Source organism: Symphalangus syndactylus, chromosome X (genome assembly GCF_028878055.3).
Source record: "Symphalangus syndactylus isolate Jambi chromosome X, NHGRI_mSymSyn1-v2.1_pri, whole genome shotgun sequence".
In the NCBI taxonomy this organism is placed as follows: Eukaryota; Metazoa; Chordata; class Mammalia; order Primates; family Hylobatidae; genus Symphalangus; species Symphalangus syndactylus.
The window spans coordinates 30,256,319-30,271,657 of NC_072447.2; the positions used below are offsets into that span (position 1 = coordinate 30,256,319).

At 38.3% G+C, this 15,339-nt stretch overlaps 1 protein-coding gene across 3 annotated transcripts in view; it reads left to right on the forward strand.

Moving 5' to 3' along the window:
- The window catches only part of GRPR (gastrin releasing peptide receptor), a 35,643-nt gene that overhangs the window by 11,077 nt on the left and 9,227 nt on the right, over window positions 1–15,339 (forward strand). The window lies entirely within an intron of this gene.

Sequence of the window (15,339 nt, forward strand, 5' to 3'; positions counted from 1 at the left end):
ACTCCTGGAAGCTCGGCTCAGCTCTCACTTTCTCTGCTGCTGCTTGACATTTGGTTAATGCCTTAAGGGGGAAATGATGCCGAATAACAACTTCACGTTTTTGCACATCATTTCTCTCCAGGATTTTGGACTCTCAAATCCCTATTACCTTGGTACTTCTCTGATGTTTTCAAATAGATTTTTAAAACTTTTCCTTCCAGGAGAGTTGGTCAGCAACAAACCAGTTTGCCATTATCAAAAAGAGTACATCCTATACAACTACCTCCCTTAAAGACCTGATCTGCTGCCCTCAAAACTACACACATCCCAGTTTCTTTAAAGAGGCATTCAGAGCTACCTATTCAGGCCTGTGGGATTAACATTCACAGCCTCAAATTATCTCAGCAATTTTGAGTGAGAGAAGTGAGTTCTGGCTAACCTCAAAGTGAGTAAGTCAGGAATATCAACTGATGCCTGCCGCAGTGGACACTGCCAAGCATGTAGGTACATCAAAGCCTCCGGGATCTTTAAACTAAGCCAGGACTTTTAGCCCCAGTAAGCAGGAGCTACAAATGACATTTCGCTATTCAGTGATTGATAACAGCTAAAATTTCATGGGAAGGAAAGAGCCAGAATGTTCCTAAGGTACATTTCTTTAAACTTCACATCTTTATTACTTTTTCTTTCTTTCTTTGTCTTCTTTCTCTTTTTTAATAGTGTTTTTGTATTGTACTCAGGCCAGCTGGCCAGTGGTGATAGCTAAAGATTACATGGGAAAGAAGTAGGGGGAAAATGCAAAATTTGTCACATAAAGAATTTATTTTCCAATGTGAGGAGAATTTACTGTGACAATAATGTGTGTATGTGACTCACTTCTTTCTTCATGCTGTCTACATATAAATAGAATAACTACAGATCAACTTTAAGCTTTTCAAGGTTTCTTTCTTCCGTTTGGTGGTGGTGATTTTTTAATTGAGTCAGGCTGTTTCATACTAGCCACAGGCCTCTGTTATGAGAAATACTTTAAATAGAAAATTATGTAAAAAACAAAATCACAGTAGTTACTCCATGAGTACATATGGAAAATGCTTATTTCTTTTTAAATAAATAGTGATCAGAACAGATTTCTAAGAATTTCATTATTATCTTTTCTTCTCCCTTTACACTTTAAATGATTGGAAACATCATAGAAAAACAGAAAAATCAGAATTTGGCATCGTTTCTTTCCTAGATTGTGAACAGAAGTGAAATTGAAGGTTAAAATGATGATTTAAGGAATACATGTACTGCGGGATGAAGACAAGTACAGTCAATATTTAGTTTTAAGTATTCTTTACTTGTGCTTTAAAAAGACCCGAGCATCTAAAGTGCTATAAGTAAACATAAAAATCTCTGCTGACTTGGGGATCAAGAGACCCAGGTCTAGTCTTGGTTCTCAGCTAACTGGCTGTGGGACCTCGCTGGGCCTCAGTCTCTGGTCTCAGTCTCCTCTTCTATGACCTCTAAGTTTTATATTCCATAGTTACATATGAAACAGATTTGTGATTAGACATCGACTCATTTGTCTGTACCAGGATAGCAGCACTTTATATGCTGACCTAGCAGCATCTATTCTAAGAGCTCTTCATAAAGGCTTATGTCAGTATTCTTATACGGCTTATTAAGGGCTTTTCCTAGATGTATCTTGCTTCCCCAATTCGATTTTAAACCCTCAATGGCCAGGAACTATTATATCCATGGTGCCAAGCAGAGCCTGAGATGCCAAATTAGTACTTAAATATGCTGTTAGCCTAAGCATCCTGAGCAATGAGTGCTTAGTACTGGAAGACCAATGATAGGGGCCAGTGGCCTATTGTCTTCATTATCACAAATTAATAAGTCTAACAGACGGTGCTGTGTGAGATGGAAAATGAGCTTACCTCTGTTTAAAGAAGGAACCAACAGCTTTGGTATGGACAGGCAGAGAATAACGGAAACGGTAAAACTTTTGGCAAACATTTTCTGCAGCATATTAGGCTTTGTGGACCATACAGTCTCTATTGCAACTGCTCAATTCTACCCTTGTAGGGTGGAATCTGCCACAATGTGTAAACAAATATACATGGTGATGATACAATAAAGCATTATTTATATACCTTGAAATTTGAATTTTATGACATTTTTATATCTCAAAATGTTCTTTTGATTTTTTTTCTCCACCATTTAAAATGTAAAAACCATTCTTAGCTCATGGGCCATATAAAAACAGGCAGTGGACCAGACTTGGTCAGTGGGTCTTAGTTTACTGTCCCTGATATAGAGTGTGCATGCTTTCTGGGGTGGTTATTTAGCAGTGAGAATTTCCTATTTGAATGGAGTGGGACCTAGGGGAATCCATGACCCCTTTCCAGTTAGCCAGGACAGACTTCCTAAGGAATATTATAAAGAAGAGGCATACATCTGTGTGATGCTTCAGGGTTTTGAGGCACTGTCATATCATGAACATTAACTTTTTAGATCATTTGGAATCCTTATCATTATCCCCGTTTTTAGATGGTGAAATGAGGGTTCTACATCACACGATTAGCAAACGGTGAAATTGAGAATCAAGCTGAAGTCTTTAAGCCAAGTGTCTTTCCAGCATGACCTGGGTCCTGTGTGATGCTAACTGTTGTTTAAATGAAACAAGCAAGAGGGTTTTAAATGGAGGTTTAGCTGGATTCCAATTTCCATGGGTGGCGGACATGAGGGCAGGGCCTGGTAATTGTTTACTAGGGAAGTAAAGGTGTAAACAGATGCTTCTCACCACCTCCTTTTAATGTTTCTCCATCATGCAAAGTGCTGCTTTCTCTAAGGTCTTTTCATTATAGGTTCATGTGAGCAAGTTGCCTGAAAATTGTCAAAAAGAGGAATTGAGTTTGGGAGAATCACTTCTTTGGTTACCCCCAGTGATTTTTCTAGTCTTGAAATGATTAGAGAAATAGGAAGTGTTTTGGCTCTAGGAGATCTCTTGGGAAAAGGCTAATAAGCTGGTATCCAGAGTGATTTTGGGTAAAAGGGCTTGAGAGTAGTGTGTGTGACTAGGAGCATGGCAGGGGAGGAATGGGTTGTCTTGAGCGTCTTGAACCCATTTCCTTATCTGAAAGGAAGACATTACAGGCCAGACAAATTGGATGAATATTTCTAGGTTTTTAGTTTTAGTCATTTATTTATTTCATAAATAAAGTAGGCAGAAAATGAACAAGACCTAGACCCTACTCTTAAGAAACTGATACTCCTGTTACTCAGGGTACATCAGCCTTCTTAATTTTCAAAATGGAATGAGCAAAATGTCACTGAGTGTCCAGGGCTTATGCTTTGTTTAAACTCTTGTGTACCTAGTACAGGACCATGCAAAAGTAGCTGCTTAAGGTATGCTTTGGATTTGGATTTGTATATGCTAGAGGTATTACTTTTTGGGAAGTAGGGGGTGCTTTGTGTCATTTTAGCATGATGTGTTGCACTGAAGCTAATTGTAGGAAGAACCTGTGAAAGCAGGGACGTTGCCCTCTAGCGAGCACCAAGGCTCTTTGAAAAGTCATGGTGCCCAGAAGCATGGGCAGAGCACTGCCTGTTTGCTAGAAGGGTCTTGGGCATTTGTGTGAAACTGGGAGATGTTTATGCTATAGATCATTAAGAAAAGATACAGAATTGTATGCTCTCAATTCTGTACAAAAGACAAAAGGAAAAATTGGAAGGAAATATATCAAAACATGACATGCAAACCCTACAGATGATTTTTGTTTTTAGAATTCTCTACTAAGTTTTTACAATAAGCTGTTTGTAGTTTGATAACTTTTTTGAATGAAAAACGTCCTTCAAAATAGCTAAATGCCTCCTAACCACCTTCCTTGTTGATACTTTCGCTGACTCAAAGCGACTATTTCAGTTGGTTCTTACGATACCCCTGAAGTTGCATGATAACAAGCTTAAAAACTATTTCATCTTTCTTCCCTTTCTTCTTTTCTTGCTGTTTTGTTTTTTTCTTTTTAAAATTGTATTGGGGTAAAATATACATAACAAAATTTGCCCTTTTAACCATTTTTAAGTGTATAGTTCAGTGGCAGTAAGGACATTCACAGTGCTGTGCAACTATCACTGTCATTCATCTCCAGAACTTTCTTCATCTTCCCAAAGTGAAGCTCTATGCCCATTAAGCAATAAGTCCCCTTATCTTTGTCATTTACTTTTGTTTGCTTTCTTTTGTTTTATTTATTAATTTTGGGGGATCACATTTAGTACATCACTATTATTCATAGTGGGGATAAATTCAAAAGCATTAAATTTGAAGAAATGTCTGAGGTTGAGCCCTGGTTCTTCCAGTTGTCAGCTATGTGACAAATCACTTTATAAGCTTCAGTTTCCTGATCTTTAAAATGGGGAGAGGATAATCTACTTTTAATACATCATAGGACTGTTATAATTTTTGTAATGATGTAATTAAATAATATATGTTGACTTCTTTATGACATGTTACAATTCCTAGTCAAAAGAGTGAGTGCACCATTAGCATGACTGCTATTTATGTTCATAAGGGAGCCAAGAGGTTGTCGTAGAAGTCTTGACCAGTTGACATTCTAGTGGACTGTCTTTCCTGTTCAGGAAATACAATAATAACCTTTTATTTAAATCAAAGTTTTCCAACCCGCAGCCTGCGGACCACCTGCGGCCCAGGACGGCTTTGAATATGGCCCAACACAAATCCATAAACTTTCTTAAAACATGAGATTTTTCTGAGATTTCTTTTTAACTTTATAGCTAATAAGTTAGTGTATTTTATGTGTAGCCCAAGACAATTCTTCTTCCAGTGTAACCCAGGGAAGCTAAAAGATTGGGCACCCCTGATTTAAATAATGCTGTTTTTCAAAGTACGTTTGAAAAATTTAGCTCATTTAAATCCTCATCATAGTAAGTAAGGTTGGTATCTTTAATTCTGTTTCACAGATGAAGAAAATAGAGGCATCAAAATCTTGCAGTTTAAAGTATGGACTCAGACGCTAGATGGTCTCTGTTTAAACCCCAGCTCTTCCACTTGCTAGCTGTATGACCGTGGACAAGTTACTTAACCTCTCAGTGCCTTCGTTTCTTCATGTGTTAAAAAAAAGATGACAATAGTAATACCTGTCTTCTAGTATTGTTATGTAGGGGCAGAGGGAAAGCTTCCTCTAATCCTTGAAAAGTGTTGAGAACTTTGTGCTAGGCACACAGTGAGTACTATATAAGTTTTTGTTAAATAACAAAAAATAGAAAGAAACGGAGACAACATGCTTTCACAAAAATAGTTAATCATAGAAGTGGGACTAGAGTGCAGGGTTCCCAGTCTTCACCCAGTCCCTCTCTCCCCTTCTTGGACCTCTGCACCATACGGTGATGCCTCCCCAGCACTGCCAGGATCAACCTCCTGGTCCAGTGGTCCCAGTAAGCTACAAAGTTGGGTCACCATTTCACCATTTATAAAACCTTTCCCAAACATTTATTTAAATCTAGTGCTGTTAAATTTTTATAATTAGACACAGTGACTCATATGCCATGATGGTATTTTTGCGCTGTAATGATTCTTATTTTGGAAAAAAATGATAATGCATTTTATTATGATAATTTAGAAATTCCATTTTTATCCTTAATGATTTGAAATAGATTTAAAAACTGAAAATTATCTGTAATATTTCATTTTCTATATATGTGTTTGATAAACTGACCGGATCAGGAGAAAAAATGTACATAGTGGTGGTGTCCATATCCCCTGGCACAACTCCGAGGTCACTTAGAGGGCTGGGCTTCCTGTGTTTCTCTGACCAAGGGTGATCTCTGGCCAAGGAAAGGTTTGGGGTAGGCTGAAGTGCCCCAGAATTACCACCAACAGACAATTCTCAACCAGAGATGAGAGTTGGTGGGTAAACACCCCAACCACCTCATCCTTTGGTGGCAGTTCTGGAAAGTGTTAACTGTGGTTTCTCAGGGGATTCCCAGCAAGAATGTGCCCCAGTTGCCCACCGTGGTGCCCTTTACTGGCTTTTTCTACCTCCCTGGCAGATGCTTCCTGGCATCTTCTTCCGAATAAATTACTTGCACCTAAATCCTTGCCTCGGGATCTGTTTGGAGGTGAATGACAATTTACAAAGGCAATTTATGACCCTGAATCTATTATCCCTTCCACCCAGAGCACGGTTGATTTTTCTTTGTCTTTGTGATTTTTTTTTCCCGTTCTCTGTGTATCTTCTTTTCTATGCAGTAAAGTAATTGCAGGCTGTGTCTAACTACAATTTGCAAATGGGATTTCGAAATGTTTTTCAAACATCTTGGCTCATAAAATTTTAACAAGTTACAAATATATGTTCTTCCTCCATAACATTTTTGAGGAATGAACAATGTGTGCCAGGATGTTTGAACACCTACTGAAATTAAATGGATTACTACTTTCCTTTGTCATTTTAAACATATCCACTGGCAACTGTAATATCTCATCCTGCATATACCTTTCTGATGGGCTCCCTTACAGGATTAGCACTGAGCTTTGAAATTGGATCACTCTGCTGAAACTCATTTTTGGCCCAAGGGTCAATAGTTGCCCAACTCCTTATGAGAAAGTGCCGTAAGATGTCCAACAACTAATTGCATCTCTCTTTCCATTTTGTCCCTAAGCTTCTGCATCCCTCATATCCCAGGATCAGTACCTTCTCAATGTCAGTAGCTCTTTCTCTAGCCTTGTTCCAGCCTCTGGTTTCTAGTCCTTCACTGGTGCCATTTTTCACCTTGGCTCTAAGGTCAAGGTCTCACTCAGATGACTACTGCTGGCCCTGAGGCCTCTGAATATTTTAAAGAGCCCAGACACTGCTCTAGGCCTCAGGCCGTAGGGAACTGCAAGGCGTGTATATGGGGGTGAAGACAACCCTTGAAACCTTAGCCAAATTTTCTGGAAAGTGTCTTCTGGGACAGTGAACCCCAAAGTGAACTTCACATGCTCCCGGAGAGGTGTGGCCTGATCTGAGAGGTAAGGGAGGAAAGTACCAAAGCCTCTATTTATATTGATTTTTATTTTAATACAAGGATGAATTAAACATGAGTAGTATGTAGTATCCAAATTGAGGCTCACCCACATCAGAGGATTCCTTATCACATGTGGCTCAGGCAGTAGGAGTGAGTGGCCCACTATCTAGAAGGCTCAAATAGGACACCCTTACTCTTCTTTGCACTTTTAGCTTAAGGGAGGGCATTGCCGAGTGATGTGTGTTGTGCATAATCTAGTTTTAATTAAACTAACCTCCTCAAATGGGCAAGTGGCTTAAAAATATTCCTGCTGAAACAAAATAGAACAAAACAAAACCCCACAGATTGTAGATGATATTAAAATTGCAAGCCCAAGAGAATAATATGAATATAACAGAGAAGACACTTCTCTCATTCCTGGTATAGGCTCTAATCAGATATGACACATTCACTCACATCATAGTTATAAGCTTTTCTGATGGCAAAAGGTTCACTGTCAATAAACTAGGATAAAATATTTAACAAAAAATATTTTACTGTTAGCTCATCTTTTAAAAATTCTACATTTTAGCATATGTTTTCTCCCTGACTTGTTTATGAATTCTTGTATAATACCCACCCACATTCGGCAATTACCATTTCCTAGATTTTTTTTTCTCTCTTTCTGTGTGTATGTTGTTGTGTTTTGTTTTGCTGAGCTTTGGAAAGTAAGGTGCAAACATCCTCACCTTTCACCCCTAAGTATTTCAGTGTATATTTCCTGAGAACAAGGGTAGTCTTCCACACAACCCAATGCCACCATCACACTGAATGAAATTAACAATAATTCCTGGTAACATAGAATGAAATTGTACCTAATATATTAGTACAGTAGTACATATATATAATTTATACATTAACATACATACAATGTAGGTATATGTTCAATTTGTTATTACTTTCTTAGTTAAAGCTCTGTTCTTAAAGGATTGTTAAAGAATGGGGGTTGGTATGCTTCCCTAAGTGCCCCCACTCCCCCTCCAACCTCCCACCACCCTTATTCCAGCTTCTTCTTGGGCATCCGAGTAGACTGACAAGGTCCAGATGAATGTGTCTGCAGGGAACTGGCTCAACTTGTGTTGCTAGATGGAATGTAACTTTTGTTCGTTTCTTCTCTTCTCCATCTCTTCTGTCTTCTCCCCTTTCGTCTCCTCTCCTCCTCTCCCTTGCCTCCTTCTCTCCTATCTTTAAATTTCCTTTTTCTCTTGTTCCTTTTTTTTCTCTTCCCCTCCTTCCATCCCCTTATTTCCCCAGTGATTCTGCTCTTTTCCTTTTAGTCCCTCAGGCATTCCTGCCCATGTCTGACAGCAGAGAAGTTGGGGAATTATTTATTTAATTGCCCTTTTGCTGGAGCTCTTCACTCCTCCATGCCCTGTTGATCAGAGACTCAGACCTGTGAGCTATAAAGCTGAAAGCTTTGTTCCCTCCATGCAGGGACAGAAATTCTCTCCTGCCCCACATTACTGCTCTTTTTTACCCATCCTGGTGGGAAAAACTAAAGTTTCACCCCCTCTCCAACACTTTACCTCTCCCTGTTGAGCCATAAAGCAAATCCCAAGACATTTCTTTTCCCCAGCTTAGCTTCTGCAGTCTCTCCGAATCATAGAGGTTTTCCAAGAAGTTGATGCTCACGCACAAATTAAAGCAATGAAGAAAAGGAGCCAAAAGATGGAGGACTGCTGGAGTAAACAACGTGAAGATTCCCAAACATTAATACTCCCCAAATGCAACAAGCCACCCAAAGTTCTAGAACCTCCCTGCTCTCCTTCCTTTGTTCATTCTTATTGGAGGAATACCTTTTGACTCTTCCTTAGCTTCTCTAACAGGATGTGGCTTTATTCCACTTCTCCCCAGTCTTCCCTCATCGATGTTGTCAATATTACTTGAAATTACCACAAAGACTCCTTACTCCTTTCTTTAGAGGTTCCTCAAAAGCTTGAGGCTAAGAATTGCAAGTCCCTTTTGGAGGGTAGAATAGCGAAGTGGGATGTGAGTTCTGTTTGTTCATTCAGTGTAGCACCTCAGTTCTTAAAGTAACGGGGAATGTAATACCTAATATCTAAGAGGGTTCTTTCTAGCTATTTTGTTAACATATCCCCACAAGCTCCTTGTCAGTAAAGAATTGTCTCCTGTTCAAGGATGAGAATACTGAAGTGCAGAGTCCACGATTCATCCAAGACCATACAACTAGTTGGTAGAATCACCATTAGGAACTACATCTCTTGATCCTAGGTCTGCATTGGAGCCCAGAGGAAACTAGAGTATATTAAGAAGAGGTGAAAAGGACCATTGGAGATATTTATCCTGGAGAAAACAGAAAAGCGTAACTGCAATCTGTTACATACTTAAAGATAACAGTTGGATTGGCACCAAAGACCAGTAAGTTCTCCATTTGTGGAGTAATAACTCAGAGAGATAAGATTCCATTGCTCTGGGTTATAATCATCGTACGAGCCAGCTAATAATTGCCTTACTTGTTCAGAAAAATTCTCGGTGCTATTCTCAGGAGAAAATAAAGCTGATATTTAATAGTTTTGTCAAATCTCATCAGGTAGAATTCTAATTTTAAGGCAGGCAATGTGTCAGTTACCCTAGAGACCATTTAGTTCATTTAATTGTCGTCTTCACCTCAGTATTCTCCACATAGTATACATTAGGATTGCGGTGGAGTTTTAAAAATATTGTAGTGCAACAATTCCTACAGACTTCCGTAGGTAATTATGGACAAATAAGGGCTGAAATGCTGGATCCTTAAAAATAAACAAACTGCCCATATTTAAATAAAAGACATACCTTTCTGTGGGCAAAGGTTTCCAACCCAGAGTGTGGCAGCCAGCTACTTCTACTTGCCAAGAATCTCTTTGACAAATTAATCTTGCCACAGAGAACGTTTTGTGACCTTTCCAATGTTTGCATAAGAAAAATGAAGCACAGATGTTTTCAGAAGTGGGAAACAATTGTTTGAGCCCCATATTGTCAGAGGAGCAAATTTGTCAGTCTATTGAAGAATGATTTTTACTGACTTAATGTATAAAAAGGAAACTTCTCTCTCTCATTTGTGAGAAGTTGGAAATAGGAGACACATCGGCAAGTCACATACTAATCATCAATCAATTAATTAGCAAGTATTTGCCGAGTCCCTACTTTGAAATAAGCGATTTGCAGAGCAAGGAACCTGGAACATTTTTAGTGAGACAGGAAAAAAAGAAGAGGAAAGGATGTAAGCTTCTGACCTCAGGAAACTTAAGAAAAAGTCAGGTAGAAAAGACATACCCATAGAATGTAAATTAGTATAATCACCATGAAGAACAGTTTGGAGGTTCCTCAAAAAGCTAAAAATAGAGCTAACATATGATCCAGCAATCCTGCTGGGTATATACCCAAAAGAAAGGAAATCAGTATATCTAAGAGATATCTGCACTCCCGTGTTTGTTGCAGCACTGTTCACAATAGCCAGGATTAGGAAGCACACTAAACATCCATCAACAGATGTTTGGATAAAGAAAATGTGGTACATATACACAGTGGAGTACTATTCAGCCCTAAAAAAGAATGAGATCCTGTCATTTGCAACAACATGGATGGAACAGAAGATCATTATGTTAAGTGAAATAAGTCAGACACAGAAAGACAAACATTGCATGCTCTCACTTATTTGAGAGATTTAAAAATCAAAACAATTGAATTCATGGACATGGAGAATAGAAGGATGGTTACCAGAGGCTGAGAAGGATAGTGGGATAGGGGGGAAGCAGTGGTGGTTAATGGGTACAAAAACTAATTAGAAAGAATGAATAAAACCTACTATTTGTCAGCACAACAGGGTGACTATAGTCAATAATAACTTAATTGTACATTTTAAAATAAAGAGTATAATTGGATTGCTTTTAACACTAAGGATAAATGCTTGAGGGGATGGATACCCCATTCTACATGATGTGATTATGATGCATTGCATGCTCGTACCAAAACATCTCATGTACCCCATAAATATATATACCTACCATGTACCTACAAAACTTAAAAATGAAAAAAGAAAAGACATACCCATAGAAAACTAGCAAACAATTCATGATAGTGCATAATAAGCAGAAAATGAGAGGAGTTGATAATCTTGTCATAAAAGTCAGACAGGTTGGGAGAAAGAATGGGAACTATTAAGGCCTAGATTGGTCAGCAAAAGCTTCATCAAGATGATACTTAGACTGAAATTTGGAAGGATTGGATTTAAATGAATCAAGAATCTGGAATTGGGCATGACGGAAGGAGGGAAACAGGAAAGTAATGGAAAATTTAGGAATGAGGCATAGACTAGTCTATCTCTTGAGTACAATGGAAAGTGGACAGCTCATTCTTTCAGAGGGTAGCAAGTGGGGAATGATCTATGCAAAATGATCTTGGAACTAAATCTGGTGATAACTTTAAAGGGTTATCACATCTAATTGTTTTAGATAAGGCTCTTTTGTTGGCAAAGAACAGAAGCCACTCAAACTAACTCAAGTAAAAAGGGGATGGTAGTATTGGAAAATTATAACAGGACATCTCTTGTACATTCAAAACTAGTACATAAGCCAGAAACCATACCCTCTGTATGACTTAGGGCCACATTATCTCAGCTTCTCCTCTTATGTCTGCTTCATTTTTTTTCTCTCAGTCCATTTACTCAGCTTATTCATCTTCTACATGTTTAAATATGGCTGCCCTGATCTTTTCCTTGACATCAAAATCTTATATTTCCAGCATCTATTACTGACTAACTATATTCTCTCTATTTTTCTGTTTAAAAGCTTAAGAGAAAGAGAAACTCTTTAGTAGCTAGCCAGGCAGTTCATTGACTGGTTTAGATCGGGTATCTACTCCAATCCAACCAGCCATCGCTCCTAAACAGGAACTACCCTGTGGTGTCTCCCTGCATTGGGAGCTCTGGGCAGAGCAATCTAGGCTAGAAGAGGAAATAGACCGATATGCTCCACGCTATACAGAACCATTAGACTTGCAGGAAACATTTTGTATGTTCTATATACATTTGAGAAACATCTGGTCTATTTCTCTCCCTCTAGGAAGAATTTACCCAAAGCTCTCTTCTGAAAGAACTATGGTGTTCTAAAAAACATTGGTTCTAAATTGAATGTTGACTCTACCACCTCTTAAACTGAGCTTCAATTTCCCATCTGCAGAGTGGAGATAATAATGTCTACCTATTGGAGTTGTCTGGAATATAAATGAGATAATATAGATTCTATTCTCTGCTTGGAAAAAGGCAAGAGCTTAGTAAATGGGATTTCTTTCATTTATTTGCTATGTTCTGAACATACCATAACAGAAAATAGTTTGCAAGGCATTTTAACTTATTTTTAATTGCACAAGTGATATATGAATGTCAGTACTTTAAAGCAAATACTAGATGTTATATTATTTCACTGGTAAATATTTTAGCATGTGTCTTTTATAAACAAGGTCTTTTAAGAAACACATAGCCACAATACCCTTATCACACTCAATGCATTAAAAATAATTCCTTGATATCCCCAATAATACATTTATATTTGATTTTCTTCAATATTTATTTTACAAATATCTTTTTATTGTTGTTTGGTTTGACTCAAAATCCAAAAGGATTCTACACGTTGCATTTGGTTGATGTGTCTTTCAGTTAGTCTATAACCATTCTCCCTCATTTTCTATGCCATACATTTGTTGGAAAAAAATGGGGTAATTATTCCTGTAGGATTTTCCAGTTCTGAATTTGGCTAATTGTATCCTTCTAGCATCATTTAGCAGCTTCTTCTATCACCATATTTCCCGAAGACTGGCACATGCATCTAGAGGCTTAATTACATTCAGATTCAAATTAATTTTCTAGTAAAACTATAAATGCTTTATACTATATTTTATATTTTAAAAGTTGTGAATTTAAAAGAGCATAGTTCCCATGGTATTTTGCACCTAGGAAGACAAGATTCCTAAAAGAGAAGGAAGTGTAGCCATTTACTCTGGTTTCTGACTGAGTGAATCACCTTTACTCAGAGAGTTAGTGGTAATTATGACTGCTATCTGCCAGAAAATGCAGATAGAAGTCTTAGTTATCATTTTATCTCTAACAAATTTATTAGCGATATCTTTAGCCATATGCATCTTTGGCTGAAGATGTTCTCATACCTTTAATTAAAGATACCAATTTCTTGCCTACATTCTAAGCTAGGAAAAGGTTTAAAGTGGCTAATGAATAAAATAGAACTTTCTTTTAAATTTTTATTTGTATTTGTTTAAAAATAAAGCAAACACAGGTACATTGGAGCAGGACTGTAGTATTCTGGAATTTTGGGGTTTGGGGATGTTTAATAAATAGCCCTCTCTTCCCTAACTAATTTGAGAACAAAAAGCCAGATAAAGAAATCAGAGAGACTATGATAAAAATAGTTGCATCATCTATGTTTGATAAAGCTGTTTGGGGAATGTAACTCGGGTCTATAGCAATAATGAACTTGCAGACACTCTTTTATCTTCTATATTACACTTGCCATTCCTCTAGACAGGGCCGGTTAAACAACCATAGTCCTCCCTGAGCCCAATGCACAAGCCAGGTTCTTTTTCCCAAACTCGCCATTGAATAATTCATTCCCCCTTCCCTGGTAGGAGGAGGAAAGTGAGTGATGAGTCAGGGTGCAGCCAAGAGTGGTAAACCAATGGAGGTCTAATCAACATGAAAACAAGTGGAAATAAGTATTCCCCTTCCCTGAAGTCCAATAAGTAGAGCCCAGTTTAAACACAGCATTTTCAGCAATAAACACCCTCACATCAACTTCCACATTATAGTAGCTCATCTTCAATTGAACAAACTTTTGTGGAGTGTGTGCAAATCACAGTGCTGGCAGATTCCAAGATGGAAAAAGACATACTCTTCGCCCACCAAAGGCTCATCCTCTAGTGGGTTCTCAGACAGGTGTACACAAGATAATGGTGCCCTTGTCTTGCCACTCACTGTGCTAGAGACCATATGGGGAGTGTGCAGACATGGAGATGTGCTGCTCAGACCTCCCTTGAAGAAGAGACTTGCCCAGCTGCAGGGGGTGTGGTCAGCTGAAGCCTCCAACTACCAGCTCTTTCAGGGTCCACTTCAGCTTTCAAGCTGTGCTCATGTTCTTTTGGGTGGTTGCTGCCCAGTGACTGAGCCAGGTGGTAACTGAGATCACATTCTTCCTGGGGTGACCCCATGCAATGACTAAGCAAGGTGATTATACATGGGCCTGGCAATTTCCACCCAAAGCAGGACTTCCCCATTGGGTAATCTTTGCTCCTAAGCTTCCTGTTGGGCTGGCGTAGAATGACCAGCTATCCCAGTTTGCTTGGACTGACAGATTTCCCAGGATGTAGGATTTACCGTGCTGAAACTGGAAAATTTCCAGGTAAACCAAGATGTTTAGTCATCCTCGCTGGTGTAGACCTGACAAGCTCCCTCTTCCTCTCCTACTTCTTCCCCTTTTTCCTTTCACAGGTATTGCTCCTCAATAAAACTTGCATATCTTACTTCATCTCAGTGTCTGCTTCCCAGAATACTCAACCCAAGACATGGGCACAAATAGCTCACAAACCAGGAAGAACCTAAATACTTCAAGAGAAGATAAGGCTGAGATCAGGAAGGCAAGGGAAAAATCAATGTGAAAATTACAGGGATTCTCCTGGGTATTACTTTTTCAAGGGACCATTTATTATGCATACTTTGAAAAAGAAAAGAGGCATATTTAAAATATTCAATGACTTAAGGTTCCTTGAAGTGGATCTGAATACTCGAAGGTTTTGCCAAAAAAAAAAAAAAAAAAAAAAAGCCAACCTAACCAGCAACATGCCTTGTTATTAATTTCTATGATTTAAGAAGAAAAACAAAGGGAAATTCAGCTTTTCTGAGAGGTATTCTTAAAATCAAGAGTGTGAATTGTACAACATGGTGACTATATAGTTAATAACAACGTATTGCACACTTGAAAATTGCTGAGTCGATTTTAAGTGTTCTCATTTTAAACAGATAAGTATGTGAGGTAAAGTATATGTTAATTAGCTCAATCTAGTCATTCCACAATGTATACATATTTTAAAACAGCATGTTGTATACAGTAAATATATATAATTTTTGTTATTTTTTTAATTGGCTTTAAATTAAGAGAATATGAGCAGAATGGTACTTCTGGAGAGAAGAGAAGGCATCCTTCAGGGCTAGATTAGAATGAGGCAAGTGGTTATTTGGAGTACAAAATTTAAGGAGGCACTCACTCTCAGGGTCATAGAGCTCAGAGTCGGCACCCTCAGGACCTGAAAGTG